At 46.6% G+C, this 12,791-nt stretch overlaps 1 long non-coding RNA gene across 1 annotated transcript; it reads right to left on the bottom strand.

Annotated features, from left to right (window-relative positions):
- Positions 1 to 1,192: 1,192 nt before the first annotated feature.
- On the bottom strand, positions 1,193 to 12,547 carry LOC133274900 (uncharacterized). The gene is made up of 2 exons (XR_009745328.1): positions 12,362 to 12,547; positions 1,193 to 2,135 (listed from the first exon to the last, which is right to left on the bottom strand). It is a non-coding gene; the product is annotated as an uncharacterized LOC133274900 (long non-coding RNA).
- Between the last annotated feature and the right edge of the window lie 244 nt (positions 12,548 to 12,791).

Genomic DNA, 12,791 nt, shown 5'->3' with positions numbered 1-12,791 from the left:
AGGTGCGTTTGTCCCTATGCATCACATCACATCCTGGGTGCTGGCGTGGGCTTCAGCGCTGAGGATTTACAATTTACAATCAAATTTACATTTGATTGCTCTGCTTTTAAAAGAATGTCACTCTCAGAGAGAATTTCCATGCCTCGGGACACAAGGAAAGGGTTGTTAGGGCTGTTTCGAATGGAGCCTTGGCTCTTTGTGTGTCAGGGTATTCCGCTTCAGCTTCCCATTTGTGGGCTCTTTGCCCCCGTGCTGGTGTCTTCCAGCAGACCAGACCTCCCTGGTAGTGGAGTAATAGTGGAATGGATTATCATAGAATCAACCATGTTAGGAAAGACCTTTAAGCTCATCCAGTCCACTCGTTCCCCAGCACTGCCAAGGCCACCGCTAACCCATGGCACTGAGGGCCTCATCTACACAGTGTATGCACACTCCCAGGGATGGTGATCCCACCACTTCTTAGTGCCATCTTTCAGGGGGTTTGAAACTTGACCGAGTATTTCTCTCTCTAAAGCATTAGTTATGCCTGCAGTGAGGCCCTGAGGACCTGTCAGGTATTCATGGTGCAAAAACTGGACTTGCAACTCTCAATCCTCATTCTGACCATGTGAACACTAGTGCTCCATGGGGGATGCCTTTAGGATGGATATTGCAACCGAAGGAGTAAGTTTTGCAATCTCTACTACCTCTGAGCACCAGGGGTGAGCAAGTCCTGAGAGGGAACAGCACTGGAGGACCCACATCCCACCTGCTCTTGGCTGCTTGACAGCCCTCAGGGGTTACAAACCACCTCTGGAGTGTGGTTTGGAGCAGCCTGAGGTCACATATTGAGTGAGGGGCTATGGGCATCTCCTCTGTAGTTCCCTCACTTCTCTGGTGCTCAGGCCTGAATCTCAGAGTTCTGTGGCTTTGAAGAAACCATCGCCCATGTCTGACTACATACATCCACAAGGTTCCTGCATTTAGGAATGTTGCTGGTCGCTATCTGTGATGGGAGGTGGTTGCTCCCGAGTGAGGATTTGCTTATGCAGAGTCGTTGAGGAAAAGCTTAATCTGAATTAACTAAATGTGTGAATTGAAGGTGGATTAGTGGTGCCACATCAATGGATGGATTCCTTCAATTCTTCTCTGCAGAACTAAAATGGTCCTAATTTGTTTCAGCATAATTATGAAAGAGGATGTTACACGGGCCTTTAATGAGATATAATTTCCTGACCGTAAAAGTTAGTCTGGGTTAGTTTCTTTGTGCCTCCCAGCAGGGGTGAGATTAGGATACAGTCCCGATTTTGCTTTTAGTAGGAAACCCGTATTGTCTTTACTGGGGATTTTAGTAACTGATTCTGATAATGAAGGAAGCGGGTTTTATTATGATTATACTATTTTTAATCTTAGGTTATAAAAGCAATTAATTAATCCTCCTCATGTCCCTGTGAGGCTGGTAAAGGCGTTGTAACAATCGCTTCATTCCTTGCTGTGCTATGTCTGCTTGTAGTGTGGAATAGAGCAAAGCAGGGCTACAAGATATGGGAGGGGAAATGAATATCAGATCTTATTGAATGCACAAGAGGAATTAAGCAAGGAAAAGGATGTTGCTACCCAGCTTAGAATTTGGTCGAACCACCATGATGCACTCACCAAAGAGTGTCAGGGGAGCTTTGGAGATCAGGGCGTCTGCTTTATATCTAACCAGCTCTACAGCACGTATAATGGTACCACACACAGTGCACTGTGCTGTGGGGGTGGCTTAGTAGCAGGGTGTGAATATCAAGGATTAAGAATAATTTATCTGCTTTCCTTTCATGTGGCAATGGGATTTATCCGGTTAAGTTACATTTCTTCCCCCAAAAAATGAATGAAAAGAAATGTTAAGAAGAAAACCCCTCTGAGATGATGACTGCTCTCTGAAGGCTGACTGCCCATTCCCAGAGCCTGCTCCATCGCTGCTGCAGTGCCAAGCGGTATTCCTCGCCATCCCTTCTCCTTACAGACAGCCTCTTCCTGCTCCTCAGCAGACGGTGTATTTCCTACTCGATGCTAAGTCTCGTGTTTGCCTCACTTCTTTAAATGAGAGCAAGCACGGCGCTTTTGTTCTGCTCCTTTTGCAGTGCCGTTTTGCTGATCTTCTCTGCGTGTATCTGAAAGGTCAGGAAAACAAATCAATACAGAAAAGGACCTCCTGCCCCTTTTAACCTAACATGTGGGAGGGAGGGAAAGGAAATCGCCAATTACATGAAAGGGAACTTTAAATATGCTTGAAAAAAGCACAGTGGGAGTGAGGGTTTGGAAGGAGAGGTGTTGACAAGACCAGTCTCTGCAGTTCACAGGGTGCCTTGAGGAACATGGGGTCTTCTCCTCCACGGCAGCATGTATGGGCAGATCCATAGGGCTGAAAAGCATCCCGTGAAAGGCACCGTGAAAGGGAATGACCCTCTCATTTCAGCATCACTGACTGTGAAGGTGTCTGTGAGAGAGACCTTGATACACTGAGAGCTGGACGGAGACTCGCCACGTGATTCGATGGCTTGCAGATGCTGACCACTGTCTTCTGCTAGCTTCAGTGGGTTTGCTTCAGTACTTTCTGGCTACCACTGTCTTATTTCCACTCCTCCAGGTGAGCAGCTTCTGCAGATAACCACCAGAGCACCAGGAAGTGGGGCAGATGCTCCATATCTGCACAGCAACTGGACCCCTGCTGCACCATCACTGGAGCAGTGAGGCCTGTAATTGAGTGTTGGTCTACACTCAAGCCTGAATACTGCAGGCAAGTGTACTAGTGACTGCCTCTGTTCCCAACATGTAGCCTCAAGCGTTCAGCTGAGAGTCCTCCATTAGAATAACATTCCTGGGAGCTTCCTTGGCAGTCAATGGACAGGAGAGAGCTCTCCCTTTCCTTTCCAGTGATGAAAACTTCTAGAGTGCTCATATAGGATCATATAGGGTCTTCATGCAAGTGTATCACGTTAGATGCAAAAAATTCAGACCTTACTCTCTTGAATTATTTTAGTCTTTAAACATCTGCCTTTGAATTTAGCCTTGATTGATCCATCATCGGGTGCAAGGCTCTTGAACACTGTGCAAGGTGAGCCTGCAGAGCTGTGGCTCTGATACCTCTGGTGTTTTGATTTAAGGCTTTAGCTTAAGCCACCAACAGAGTACTCTGTGTGCATGTGTGTGTGCATAACACATTGTACTTTTTCTGCCCACAAACTCACAATTAGAGTAGGCTACCAATGACTGTAAGTTTGGCTTCAGGAAACAGATGTTCCTGTATCTTGCAGTGGCCTCAGATCTCTAAAAGAGATGAACCACAAAGATGAATGCTAATAAGTAAAGCCCTAATAAGTAAATTTCAGCCATCTTCTTCTGTGAAATCCTTGAAATAGTGAGACCATGAGGCAACACCATGCCTTTGGGTTAGATGGCTCCTTCGTGGAAGAGAAATCACAAAGCTCTGGCTATCACCTTACTGGAGGGCATGGAAAAGGACTTTCATGGGTGAATGGTCTTTTAAATCCCTAAAGCCACCAAAGGTTTCTGAAACACACCTGGCCATTGCTGGGACACTTGTTCATACATAGCCATGTGTTTGCTTACACAAGAGAGGTAAACTAAGTCCTTTTTGGAGCCCTCTTTCCCTATCACACTGTTGGGGTACAGATATGACAGGGCCTAGGTTTGAGTCATCCATGGTTTGAAGTTTAATTTTGCAAAACCCAAATTTTCCACTTGAACTTCCCTAAGAGCATCTTCCAATGTGACCTCATGTCAGATTTGCCCTCGTGCTGGCAGGGGTGTGAGCAGCCAAGATGCACAATGGGGATGTCTATAACCATGCGACCACCACTGGTGATCTAGTGCTTCACTTCTACATCAAGCAGTGCATGGGGGCAAAGGGTGCAGCTCCATCAGCTCTGCTGCTCAATTTTCCCTTGTGGCTAAGCTAAAAGCCTTGGAAAACGCTAAAATCCCCAAAGGTAATGCAGGACAGCACTTAGCTTCTCTAGTATGTGAGCAATGTTGGGTACTCACTCTGCAGTAGTAGTAGTAGTAGTGATAACAATAATAATACTGCACTGCAAGCCCTATTGGTGTCCTTCATTCTGGGTTAGAACTACAACAAGAAACATCCAGTTTTGTGGGTTTGGGTTTCTGAGAGCTCTTTGTAAGTCTTCCTGAGGCAGTAGCTCGAATGCCTGAGAGGAGAAATTGCCTTTGCTTGTTCTGATGCAACCTCTCTGAGTATTCCAAGACCTCCCCAGAAATAGCCCTTGGCCTTTCTTCTGGATGATGGAGAGCTGGTGAAAGGTAGTGAGGGGTGGAGGAGCCCCTGCAGTAGACAGATGATTCAGTCCCAACACGGAGTTGCTGTGAGTTGTACGGGTTTATTCCTCTGGAAGGGCCAAAGCCTGGCAGCAGAGAGGCTGCGTCACTCCAGATTTCACCCCGACTGCCTCTGCTATCATTACTTCTATAATCGGTGTCACACCATGGCCTGTTGCTAACTTTTCCTCCTTATTTTATTATGTAGGCCCCTTTCTGTCTGCAGGCAGTGAGCTTTCCAGTGATGACAGTATTTACTGAAGGGAGCAGAGCTGTCAGTTTGGACACACATGGGAAGACTGCAGGAAAAAGGAGGCGAGCCTCAGTATCTGCCTCAGCTTCACTCAGGGTTTGCTGAGCCTGCCAAAGTCTCAATGGTGTGAGTGGATCACTGGGACTCTGAAGAAAGCAGCCATGAAGAAATCTGTCAGAGATTAAAACCGTATGTGCATGGTGACCCACCAGTGCTAAGGGCTAACTCCAGAAACTGAGGCCAAATGCATGGGAAGGAAGTGCTAGTGGGGTTAAATATGGGTTTACAAACTCCATCCAGCTTTGACAGGAGGAGCCCAGGAGTGCTCACTCAGTGGCCATCTCTCAGGAGGATCAGGAGGTGAATACACATGGAGGGATTTGAAGTATCAGGGATGCTGCTCTGGGTTCTCCAGCAGAGAAAACACGCTGTTGCTATGGGTCCATACATAACTTAACAGTTGGAAGAAAGCCCAGCAGTTTTGCTGGTCAATAATTTTTCAGAGCTGGGAGAAAAGCTTGAGTTGGGCTTAGAGATTGTGCTTTCTGTCTATGACCTGATTTGCTCTGACTTCACATGAACAACAAAATGTGTTCAGTGTCACTACTGATAACCTACTTTCTCGAAGGAAAGAGTCTCACTCTCAGACAAACGGTGCCTTCAACCTTTAAGGAAGAAAAAGAAGAAGGTGGTTTGTAAATTAAACCCCTTTGGATGCCTGGTTATTAATAACTTCCCTTGATTTTGCTATCTCCCTTCTTGAAACTCGAACACATACTTTGGAATAACAGTAGTGATTTTAAAATACCCACTAGCATCTTCATTGATAATGCAAATTCCCTGATCCCAGCCGAGTTCAGGCTTTGGCAGTTGCTTTTCATTCATGCTGGTGAATGCAGGAGCAGAATGGGGTCCTATAATTAAACTCCCTGCAAGGCATTCCTTCCCCTCCTCAACTTAAGGGAAGGCTGGAAACGCTTCATCCAGTAACCCTTGTTATCCTCAGAAGCTGACAGTGTGGGGTGTGAAACCTTTAAGCTGTGGCACCAAGGACTGAATTTGACTCTTGATGCAGCTCTGGATCATGTCATGTTCTGTCCGAGACCTACGTAGTTCAATAAATTGGGCAACATATGGGAAGAATAGATTCTGAGGGAAATGGGATGACCTCACCCTAATCTTGAAGCTTGGGCTGAGATTTAAAAAGGAGAGCAGTCAATTCCTACCCACTGCAGGATAACCTAACCTCTTTCCTGTAGTACACAGAAGAGAAACAGATAAAGGCAGCTCCCAAGGACACCACTTTTTGCCCAAACTTTACCAATCACTTGTAAAAAAAGAGGTGTAGTGAATTGATAAATGCAAAGCAAAATCCTTTGGACAGGAGGGAAAAACTGGTGTCAATGACACCATTTTCCAGCCCCTAGATGTACTCAGGCTGGTCTTCCCGGAACACTTGCGTTATGGAATTCCAGCAATCAAGTAATATCATCACACGGACGTGGCCTGACAGGCCTCTTACCACACACAAGCTATGTGTGTTGTCAACATAAACTTGCTTATCGTGTGTCTCACAATTGATGCTGGTTTTTCTCTCCTTAGCAGCAAGCGCTGTGAATCCCACAGAGGACCTCGCATGAACTTTATGCGTCAGTCAAAGCTGGTTTTGTGTGGAGTAGCTGCTATATGTTTTGTTTGACTCGTTTGGGCTTTGGTTTTTAATTCTAATTCGTATTCTTGTTCGTGGCTTGCAGAAGTTGCCTGGAAACCATCTGGTGTCAGCTCGCTCCGCCAGGACACACGCTCCCATGTGCAGGCAGAGAGATAAGCGTAACTTCTGAGTCTTTAAAATGAAATTCAATTACCATCCCCCTTTCCCCCTCCCATGGATGTGATAGATGAGAACCAAAACACATCAAAACAAAGTCAGTAAAGTCTGGTGTGGGTATTGCGTGGGGCTGTGTGGATGGAGAAGGAGGTCTCGAGGTGGTGGCAGAGCTGCATTTGCCCCCATTACAAGATCCAGCAGGCTTCTGGTGGACCCTTCTCTGCTCCTGGCAATAGAGAGCAGCCACAGACGTGGTTCTCCTGAGCTTTTTGCCTCCCTGCTTGTGAAGGTAACAGTTATTTCCTTCACCATGCATCCTGCCCGAAATCTCCCCTTGGCTCTCCCTGTCTCCTGTGGTGGTTGTGATGAGAAGTGGTTAGAGAAAAGCAGACTGAGAGGGGATCCCATCAATGCAGATCAGTATCTCAAAGGTGGGCACCAGGAGGATGGTGCCAGGCTCCTTCCAGGGGTGCCCAGCGACAGGACAAGGAGCAATGGCCATAAACTAGCACACAACAAGTGTGTTCCTCAGCATGAGGAAGAACTTCTTCACACTGAGGGTGTCAGAGCACTGAACAGGCTGCACAGGGACGTGTGGAGTCTCCCTCTCTTGATACATCCCAAACCCTCAGGGACACGTTCCTGTGTGCCCTGCTCTGGACTGGGTGTTCTACAGAGGGGCCTTCCAACCATAATGGTTCTTCTTGTGTTCTTCCAGGATAAAATCACCTTACATGTGATAAATCCAGAGAAGCTTATAGCACTGAGCACAGACCTGATGGTGGAAACGTCCTGTGCGAGTAGAGCTTGGAAAATAAAGGCTTTGTCAAGGCACTGGCTGAAGAATTTGGGTTTTGAATCAAAATCCCAAAAGTTTATGAGGCTCTCCAGGAAAATACAAAAATGATTTTGGCTTGACCTGTAACACTTTATTTGGGAAATATTTATTTTTAGGGTGTCTGCTCTTTTGCTTGTAACTTGGGATGCTTTCGAAATGAGAAACGCTATCTCAGAATGAAGTGTTGAAAGGAATTAAATACTCCTTAAGTTGAAAATGAACGTTTCAAACACTGAAAAAAGTTTAAAATTGCTCCCTTTGTGGGACTTGAAACAATTAGATTCAAATTGAATTTCCCAGTGCTTCTGCTCTCCCCAAATCCGCACTTTCTGGTGAGGTTTGCTATGCCTTGGCCTTCTTTCATGTGTATGCAGAGAATAAGTAGAGGTTTTAAGGACAAACGTGAACACCTGCACAGCAGGAGGACCTGGGGGAGGCAGGAGAAAGCCCCTCACTCACCATTCAGGCAGTGGAGGCAGGAGCATCCAAGCTAACATCTGGACAGCGTGGTCCGATGCTGTTCAAAGGACCAACCTGGTGTAAATGGCTATTGACCAACTGACCTTCATGTTTTAAACCAGCCTCTTGCTTGCCAGGCAGGACTCTGAATCTATCAGAATGGTAGGTACAGCTTCATTTAGAGGTGCTGGTTGAGGTGGTGGGGCTGAGGATTTCTGAAGGCCTTGGGAGTGATTTGGAGTCAAAAGGGCAAGTGCCTGGGCACGGCGTGGATTGTCTATAGGAGCTCTATTTTCCTGAGCACTTCAGCAGGTGCTGGGGTGAGAAGGAAGGGGACTAAGACAGTTTTAACCATTAGGACCCAGTGTTTATCTGTGACTCTCAGAAACCATGGGTAGATTGTGATCACTGCCAAGTATTAACGCCTACTCGGTTCTCCATGTGCACTCAAAATGCAAAGGGCTGGCTCCCACCAGCTTCATGGGCAGCTCTTCATGAGGATGGCAGAGAAGAACTTTCTCAGTGGATGCTCTAGGGAACTTGCTGTATTGTATATCAGACTCTGGGTGAGTCTGAAGAAATGGAAGGGATCCTTTGTTTATACCTTCCTCTCCCCCACAGAGAGATAAGAGCTATATAAGTACATGGCTGACTCATGAGGCCCCCGAGTCTATATTTGCAACTGATTGTTCCCAGCTTTCACAGGGCGACACATGAGTTCTGAAAGACACATGGGATTTACTGGCATGGTAGGGGTCAGGCAGCAGGACAGTGCTGTTTGGAAGAGGGATGCTAAATCTGCTTACAGATTTGAATGCAGTCATTTGTCTTGGCAATGCAAACCATCCTGGGAGTCTTGAGCACTGACCTAAGGAAATATTTCTAATAAAGAGAACTGATTTCCTGGCAATTAGAGCACATCACAGGCTTTAATCTGAAATCATGCAGAATATTGTTGTTCTGATGATCTAACAGACTGAAGACGACTTCTAATTGCAGGAGCGATGGTACCGCTATAATAATATGTTAACTGAATAAATGCCCAGTTCCTCTGACCTCAAGGAATTCAAATTCCTCCAAGATGGAGTGCTTATTTCAGTAATTCAAGGATAAGAAGCGTACTGGGGGACATTGAAAAGAACTCTTTGTGTGTCACTTCAAGAAAGATACAGGTTAAATCTGCCAAAACCCCCTAAATTTACCCCCCTGAATGTAAATCTGTAAGCAAAACAAATTGATCTGAAGTAGCAGTAAAAGCTCAAGTGCCTTCTTGTATGGTGATGTGGCACCAGCATAAGTGTATGGTAACCTCTCTGCAAGTTACAGCAGAACAGGGGGATCTTGCTAGTCTAGGGGTTAGGCAACATTTGGAAGGGATGTAATGTGGTTTTGGGCACAAACAGCAGTGCTTTAAGGATCTCTTTAGCCTTGAGTTAATGCAATGGGTTGCAAATCTTCCTTTCACCTGCACAGCCAGTTAGTCTGGAAGGCTTGCTTCAGACAGTGAATTTGACAGCAAAGCAGGGCAATGTCAAGAAGGGTACGACAAGCTTAAAGCCATTTTGAGTTACCTGAAAGTTCCTGTTGTATTGGTGGCAGTCCCAAGCACACCCTGTCTAACTCAAGCTAGATAAAAGCAAGGTGTTAAGTTTAGTTGTCTTAAGAGCTGTGTGCTAAGGTAAGTCAAAAGGGATGAACTGCCTCGTGTTCTCCCTCTGTTACTCCTAGAGCAGTTAGGCAGCTAATTTAGGCTGAGTGCATGTCAGGCTAATAAGCCACAAGATGAAGCACCCACTGGTTGCCACCAGTGCTCTGCCCGTAGGCCATGGCACGCTACCATCCAGTGTTGCTGGTAGTTGGTGCACGGACTGTCAGGCAGATGTGGAAATATCTGACCCTGCCAATGGCCTATGTAATCTTACATAGACTTATGAAAACTTACCTAAACCATTACCAGCTTGGCTTGCTTAGAAGCTAATGTCTTCAAATACAGCCTGGGCACTCAAAAGTTCCAGTTTTAACGGCACAGGAATGTTGAACGGAGGACTGGAAGAAGTGCAAAGCGTGATGGAGACCCAGTCTTTCTTTGTAACACAAAGCATTTAATGGATATTGTTGTATATCTTCTGAAAATTCACTTCATAGTCAAAGTGTCCCATGTTTTTAGAAGTGTGAATGCATTAATCATGGGTAAGGAGTTTGAGTTCTGCGTTGCAGCTGAAGGAAAGAGCTTCCCTGGTACAAATAACTGTCCCTTAAGGCTGTTTTCTCTGCGTTCTTTGGTTCCCTTCCAGTTATGCCCTATCTGTCCGTGGTTATCCAGGCTGTATTAGTGCCTCCTTTAGAAGTTAGTCAGGTTTTCAAGCCAGAGTTGAGCCCTTGTTGAACTGGTTTTCCTGGAGAAGAACCATTAAACAGAAAAGCCACAAAACTAAGATGGGAGGCTAATTACAGTCATCAAAATTTGTTACTCTCTGCTCTTTTATAAGTGGAGGAAAATTCACTATATTCCAGAAACATAATGAAACAAGTGCCATTTTGGCTTTATAGTGTATCTGCATACCAAACCAGGCCTCTGCTACTGGATCTTTGGTTGCCAGGGCTGTTTGTTAGGTTGTGCTGCTATAGTTTCTGAATAACTAGTCAACCAATGAAGTTCTAAATAACATTAGTCAGCCAATGAAGTTCTAAATAACATTAGTCAGCCAATGAAGTTCGTTGGTCTAAACTCACGTGTGCCCTGTTCTGTGTTTGCAGCTTGCCCTACAGCAATAGTTAAGAGTTGTCGAAGAGTGGTAAATGCTCCATCCCTGGCAGTGTTCAAGGCCAGGTTGGACAGAGCATGGGGTGACATGGTCTAGTGGGAGGTATCCAACCCCATGGCAGGGGGCTGGAACTGGATGCGCTTAAGGTCCTTTCCAACCCAAACCTTTCTATGATTCCATGGTTCTCCTGTTTATTCACATGGAGCGCTCTGGTTACTAACAAAAGATGAAGTTCACAGTGCCAAATTCAAGTGCTAATAAATAAATAGCAAAGCCAAGTGCTCAGGACATTGGGCTCAATCTCCAGCGAAGTCAGCTGCTGCTCAGGCTCAGTTCTTGCGCGTGTCTGTCTGCAGGAACGCTCGTATCCAGCCTTAGTGGCCATAAATTGCACAGTCCAATGTGAATGCTATAAACATTCAGGAATGTGCTTCACGAAGCTCTGACTAAACACATCCTCCCACGCCGTGCTGTTTCAGCAGCTGTCTCCTATGTCTCCCAAGCCCACAAAAGCACCTGAGTAAGGTGTCTGTCTGCTAGGACTTGGCAACCTAGCCATAAATCCCTAGCTGTCATTCCTGTGCTGAAAGCCATCAAGGGGTTTGCTGAAGGAAAAATCATCCCTAGCTTCATCCTTGCCTTCTGTCTAGACATATTCTCCTTCCCTGGCATGCTGAGGAAGCGAGGAGGGATGCCGGGGTGTTCACTGATGCTGCATCTGGGAATCATGGTAAATAGAACATGTCTGAGAGCTGAAACTCGGCTTGCAGCCTCTAAGTGCACAAGAGCAGCACAGCACCTGCAGCCTTGGAAGCTGGGCTGACAGATAAATGAATTTTAACATATGCTGTTTAAGGCTGTTACCAGCCTCCTCATTACTGGAGATGGTTTAGGGAGTGACTAAAATGCAGGTGGCCCTTTTCTAACACACAGTGGGTCAGAGACACTGTTGGGTTAAGCTGGAGTGGGTAGATTGTAGCTGCAGCAATTGGGAGCAGAGGAGGAGATAGCAAATACACAGCCATGGACTGCAATGAGTGAGGTCTGCACTTAGATGAAACGTATTCCTTAGCGATATCAGGGCTGCTGTTGTGGACTCTAAATGGGATCCTGTGATGAGCCCGATCTTTGATGGTATTGGGTGAACATCAGTGCTCATTCCAGCTTATTATGTGTCCTGCAGTACCTGTCATGCCTCTCTGCCATCTACAGCAAATAATGACTCTGGCAATTACAAAGGCTTTGTGTGCCTGCAGATCAGAAACAGCATCTCTCAAGGGGCAGGCTTTCTGCATCTCAGCACTGCAAATCCTTCCCTCACGTAGCGATTTGGGCCCTTTTGTCTCCCCTTTCCTCTGCGCCCGCTGGTCTGTGAACAGCAGAAGCTTTACAGATGAGAACCCCCTCCGAGAGGCAGCTTCACCTCCTGTTTTTCCCATTTTAATACCTGACCCTCCTCCTTGTCTTTGGAAAACTGGGACAGGATTTGGTGTCAAACGCCCAAGCTCTGCTTCATTCAGGGCCTGATCAAAAGTCCACTAAAACCAGTGGAAAAATTCCATCGGGTTTGCTGTTTGCTACCTTATTCCCAGCTCCCATCTGGCTGCGTCCCTTTGGCTGTATGGACATGCAGGGCATCTGTGGATGCTCAGAGGGGGGTGGGATTTTTGGCAAAGGCTCCCACAGAAGGCAGCCTTGTCTCCCTGTGAGGCTCTGGGGTGTTCCACTTGGTCCAAATCTGCCATTCCATCTGCTTTCCCATGCTCGGGCTCACGTCCTAGCACACCACCAGCCAGGCACGGGGCTTAGTGTCAGGCAGGCAAGAGTATGTTTTTAACCTTGCCATCCCTTTTTCCTCTCATTTTTGGTTGCTCCCTGGTGTCCCCCCACCACCTCACCTCAAGCTGCCATCCCAGAGCAGTGATCACACACTGCCCCATCGCCAGTGCACCCTCCCTCTGTGCTGACACCTAAGGTGGGTGTTAGGTTCTGCTCCTTACCACGGTTATGAAGTCCAAATCAGACCTTGCTTTGCTGCCCTGTTCACATGCACCTTCCACCATCCCTGCAGTGCGTTGAGTGCATGTTCAGACCACAGATGGAGGCAGAATAATGGGGGCATCTGGGGAGGGTCTGCTCAGAAAGAAAGCATTGGAAGGAGGGCTTGACATTTGACACACATGGCTTCGGCATCGGACCTTTGGTTTGGGAAAATCATGGAAATAATCATGGCACTTTTGATCTTCCACGTGCTCTTCCCTCGCTAACTGATGGGTGTAATCGAATGGTCATGCTCTGCAAATACAGCTGGTAGCAAACAGCAAGGGT

Source organism: Pezoporus flaviventris, unplaced genomic scaffold (assembly GCF_033815535.1).
Source record: "Pezoporus flaviventris isolate CSIRO_AGI_PZ_B2104156 unplaced genomic scaffold, CSIRO_AGI_Pfla_v1 ptg000037l, whole genome shotgun sequence".
NCBI lineage: Eukaryota > Metazoa > Chordata > Aves > Psittaciformes > Psittacidae > Pezoporus > Pezoporus flaviventris.
The sequence above is the reverse complement of the archived record's forward strand: the minus strand, read 5'-3'. Positions and strand labels throughout refer to the sequence as shown.